The sequence below is a fragment of the Macadamia integrifolia genome, chromosome 14 (assembly GCF_013358625.1).
Source record: "Macadamia integrifolia cultivar HAES 741 chromosome 14, SCU_Mint_v3, whole genome shotgun sequence".
NCBI lineage: Eukaryota > Viridiplantae > Streptophyta > Magnoliopsida > Proteales > Proteaceae > Macadamia > Macadamia integrifolia.
In genome coordinates, this window is record NC_056570.1 from 20,165,312 (window position 1) to 20,170,993 (window position 5,682).

Genomic DNA, 5,682 nt, shown 5'->3' on the forward strand with positions numbered 1-5,682 from the left:
TATAGTCTCGAGGTACACAATACTGGGAGCACATCGGCCACAAGCTGTAAACCATGACTATATACCTATCTAGCATGCATAGCAGTTGAGTATAGACTGCACAACACCGGTATTCTCATCAGCCATGAAGTGTATCCATTTTCAAATGCAGTCCCAAAGAACACGATACTAGGAACACATCGGCCACAAAGTATAATCCGTCGTGACTACAACTAACTTTAATGCACATAATCAATGCATGAATGCAGTAAACATACGGTAATCATGGTACCGATACCACCTTAGCCACACTGGATCCTGTCACATACATTCAAAAATTATGCGATGATCACGATATCAGAACCACCTCGGCCACACCAGATCCCGCCACACATATCAATATACATCTCATATCATAATTAACATTTCCAATACAATTGAACCGACATAGTTATCAAAATCATGATCATCAACCTAAACATATCAATAATAAAATGATAATTTAAATATACGATTGCATGTGAACAGTTGTTAATATTGTAAACATTCCATAAAATAAAAGCGACCATCCCTCACTTTGATTATGCTTGTGTGAATTGGGGTTTAAGTATGGCCACCGGTTATTTAATTTGCTATCGGCCTCGGGATATGTGTTAGTCTCTGTCCTAGGCATGCATAGCAGTTGAGTATAGACTGCACAACACCGGTATTCTCATCAGCCATGAAGTGTATCCATTTTCAAATGCAGTCCCAAAGTACACGATACTAGGAACACATCGGCCACAAAGTATAATCCGTCGTGACTACAACTAACTTTAATGCACATAATCAATACATGAATGCAGTAAACATACGGTAATCATGGTACCGATACCACCTTAGCCACACTGGATCCTGTCACATACATTCAAAAATTATGCGATGATCACGATATCAGAACCACCTCGGCCACACCAGATCCCGCCACACATATCAATATACATCTCATATCATAATTAACATTTCCAATACAATTGAACCGACATAGTTATCAAAATCATGATCATCAACCTAAACATATCAATAATAAAATGATAATTTAAATATACGATTGCATGTGAACAGTTGTTAATATTGTAAACATTCCATAAAATAAAAGCGACCATCCCTCACTTTGATTATGCTTGTGTGAATTGGGGTTTAAGTATGGCCACCGGTTATTTAATTTGCTATCGGCCTCGGGATATGTGTTAGTCTCTGTCCTAGGCACAAGTGTAGTTGAGTGTTATTATGTGTCAAAGATGTCAATACCCATAGGGGTTACCCCCAAAGGGCATAGACAAAGTCCCACATTGATAGTACTGTCATCGAAAATAGTCACTTTTCATCGAAAACATCAGATGTGTTTTTGATGAGGGTAACAAAGAGCTCCTAAGGCCAAAACATGTCAGTGAAAACAGTCAGTGGAAGCAGACCCAGTGTTTCTATTGGCAATACAGAAGTTTCCCATGAGATTAGGGGCTTTTAGACTCAGGCCCGATCATTGGGATTTACTCCATGGAGTTTGAGGGGCATGTTCCTAGCATCATTTTAAGCCATTAAATCCTAATTCCACCAAGCCATTTAGGAGATACATTGATTAACGATCGAAACCTAGATGGTCATTTGGTCTAACTTGTTGCCAGAGCTCACCGGACTTGGTTTGAGCTTGGCAATAGCAGCAGGGAGGTGAAATACGTAATCCCTAAGCTTTGGAAGGTATGTGGGCAAAGATTCCATCTATACCTAGATTGCCCTAGCTCTAAATGAAGAGGAGAGTGGTAGAAGAGGTACCACTTACCTCTGACAAGGATCTCGACAAGGATGCGCGTATCCAGGAGCAAATGTGAGCTCCAAATCGTTCCTCCTTCTTCTTCCCCTTCCTTTCTCTTCCTTTCTCTTCTCCCCCTTCCCTCTTTGACATTTTGGGAAAATGAGAAAATGGAAAATTAGAATAACTTCCCACTTATATAGTAAGTCCTTCACTAGGGTTCGTTTGGTTGAACCCTATCTGGTGCAAGTTGGTTATTACGTGATTCGGGGCACATGGACCCAACTCCTTTGGTCCGTAGGGTGCACGTGTCATAAAGAAGGTGTGGTGGAGTATTTAGAATCATCCGGGGTTGTCACGATGTGGGTGGTGGAACCTATAGGCATCGAAACCCAACCAGCAGCTTAAATGGTCAGCGGAAATAGGTCAATGGAAACAGGCTCAAGCTATTTTTGTTGGCATATTTCCGGTGGTCAAGACAGTTTGTTGTCTTGACTGCTTGTTGTCCACTAGTTGGTCTCACATAGGTAGTTACCCTAGGCTATGTTTATGGTCTTCTAGTAGTTTTGGTATGTGCCGAGATTCTGGTGTGGGGTGTCAAGTCACTTACCATCTGGGATCGGAAGGTCTGAATCCCCTTCAGTTGGATTGGCAAGCAATACATGGGCACATGGGATCATCTCTCCCTCTTCTACAATGGGCAGTCGTAAGCCAAAATCCGATGGTACTTTTCACCTCTAGTCCAAGACCTATCATAATAGTTCAAATTAGACTGAGTCAGAGTATGGATGTAACATGGTCAATGAATGGCAATGGGAAGTGATCCTTCCAGGTTGCCACATTAAGTTTTCTGTAGTCTATACACACTCTCCACCCTATTTGGACACGGGTTGGAATTAGTTTGTTATTGGCATTGGGAACTACAATGACACCAAACTTCTTAGGCACTATGTGAACTGGGCTTACCCATTGGCTATTAGAAATAGGATAAATTATTTTATGATCCAAGCACTTTAGGATCTCTTTCTTAATGGCTTCCATTATCACTAGATTAGCTCTTCTTTGGGGTTCCATGGATGGTTTGGAATCCTCTATAAGATGTATATGATGTTGCACAATAGAAGGACTTATACCCTTGATATCAGCTATGGTCCAACCTAGGGCTTCCTTATTGTCTTTTAACACTTTAAGTAATTACTCTTCCTTGTTAAAAGTCAAATCTGAAGAAATTATTATTAGAAGAGTCTGGTCAGACCCTAAGAAAGCATACCTTAAATTAGATGGCAACTCCTTAAGATCTAGCTTAGGGACCTCAACTATGGAACGTTTGGGAATGGAATTGGAAAGGGGTCCTAAGGGCTCCATAAGTGTGTGAAGACTCAAGACTTCAGAAAAAAAATTTTCACTATCATCATCCAACTCATCCATACACTCTTAGAATTTTGAATCAAAATCAATATCAAACTTGGTAATTAAATCATCAGAAAAATATAAAAAATCCTCAAGCATATTGATCTCTTTTTTCACATATGGTTGCTTGCCTATCTTAAACATGTTAAACTCAACAGTTTGGTTGCCAAAAGATAACCTTAGGAAACCATTCTGACAATTGATTAATGCATTACTGGTAGCCAAGAATGGTCTTCCTAGAATTATTGGGATCTCATCCATGGTTGAGAAGTGCTTGGTATCTAACACAATGAAGTCAACAAGAAAAATAAATTCCACCACCTTAAGTAATACATCCTCAACCATTCCTTTAGGAGTCTTAATAAATCTATCTGCCAACTGAAGAGTAGTTCCAGTGGCTTTCAATTCTCCCAATCCTAGTTGCTTATACACATGGTAAGGTAAAAGATTCACACTTGCGCCAAGGTCAAGTAAGGCATGCTCAATGTAGGTGTTGCCTCTGACACAAGCTATGGTAGGGCTCCCTGGATCCTTATACTTGGCTGCTATAGGCTGAGTTATTATGGCACTAATGTTACCTGCCGAGAACACCTTCTTGGGCCCACTCCGGACACATTTATGAGTACACAAATCTTTCAGGACCTTTGCATAGACGGGGATCTAGGATATGGCATCCAAAAGAGGGATGTTCACTTCTACCTTTTCGAAGACTTCTAAAATTTTGTCCATGGAAGCAATCTTCTTTTTGTTTACCAAGCGATTAGGAAATAGGATAGGGGGAATATAAGGACTGTTAGGGATTTGCTCTTTTTTAGAAGAATCATGTTTTGTTTCCTCAACCAAATCATCTTTAGTTGCTTGAGGTTCATCAAACGAACCTGGAATAAGAGGCACACTTGTGTCCTCAACAGAAGGAGAGTTAATAGGAGTAATAGATGGGGAAGACTTAGGAACACACTGTTGGTACTCTCTACCACTCCTAAGGGAATAAATAGCATTACATTGGTTGGAGGGCCCTTGTTGGGTCTGACCTTGTACCACATTCAGTGATGCATTAGTGGGTGCTTGTGAACTAATAGGCTGATGCCTAGGGTTAGGCTTTAGTTGACTGGGCAATGTTCCTTTATCCCTCTCATGCAAAATGAGACAACTTGGGTGAGTTCTCTTGTAATATTTTGATGGCTTGTCATAAAGAGGGTCATATTCTTTTCCAAGTCACTTATTCTGTTTGCCTCTCCAGTGTTGGTAAACCCAAGGGATTGCTGATAAGATGATAGGAGAGGGGGCCTAGAAAAACTAGCCTGAGGTCCTACATTTGGCCTAGAAAAAGTATTTGGGGCAAAAGGTTGTTGAGGCTTTTGGGGTCTAGGTTGACCTTGTCTATGGAAATTCGAAGGCCCTGCTTGGTTGCCCTGGTTCTAAGAGAAATTTGGGTGATTTCTCCACCCTGGATTGTAAGTGTTACTATATGGATTATTCTGATATAAAGTATTAACACTTTCATTGGAAGTGCCCCTAGAGGTGTTAGGGCATTCTTCTATGACATGTCCTGAGGACTGGCACTAAGCACACATTTTAACCAAATTGACTGATGATGGCTCTCTAGGAACAATAGCCTCAATCCTTTTGATTAGGCTATCTTAGTGGGCTTCTTTGGCTACTAACACATCCACAAAATATCCTTTTCATCCTATGGTCCTTTCACTTTCTTGGGTTGATTCCCACTCACGGGCTTTGTCAGCTAAGTCAAATAAGAATTCCCATGCCTTTCCTTCATCTGTAAAGGATGTGAATCCCTCAGGGCACATAGACTCTATCATTTGTTTGGTTGGATAATCAACACCCTTATAAATTATTTGACACAAATGCTATGAGTCTAGGCCATGGTGAGGTCATTCTTAGAGTAGATCCTTGAATCTCTCCATAAGTTTGGAAAAGGACTCACTAGGCTTTTGCCTAAAGTGAAAGGATGTCACTTCTAAGCTTATTGGTCTTATGAGTTGGGAAAAACTTCTTGAGGAAAACAACTGTGAACCGTTCCCATGTGGTTATGGAATTTGTGGGTAACCCATACAAACACTTCTTAGCTTGGTCTTTCAATGCAAAAGTGATGAATCTAAGCTTAATGGCATCATCAGAAAGCTATTGGATCTTAATTAGAATACAGACCTCTTCAAATTCCTTGAGGAATAGGTATGCATCCTTAGAGGTCAGCCCATAGAAGTGGGGCAATATAGTGATGTACTGAGATTTGAGCTCAAAATTATTGCCCTGGGCTTGTGGTAGAACTATGCAGGAAGGTTGAGCTGCTCTAGTAGGATAGAACCTATCTTTTAGAGATTTAGGTGGACGGTTTTGCTGTTGGTCTCCCATATTGAAAGGTATTGATAAGAGTATACGTATAGGCTCACTACTTGTTGGATCTCTTCTTTCTAACCGATTCTCAGTATTATGTACCCACCTACCACTCATGCAACAGGAAATTACCCACAACTAGAATAAGA

General features: G+C 40.5%; 1 non-coding gene across 1 annotated transcript; it reads left to right on the top strand.

Moving 5' to 3' along the window:
• Nucleotides 1-5,056: 5,056 nt before the first annotated feature.
• LOC122062210 lies at nt 5,057-5,164 on the top strand. Its single transcript, XR_006134839.1, has one exon. It is a non-coding gene; the product is annotated as a small nucleolar RNA R71 (small nucleolar RNA).
• The last annotated feature ends 518 nt before the right edge of the window (nt 5,165-5,682 follow it).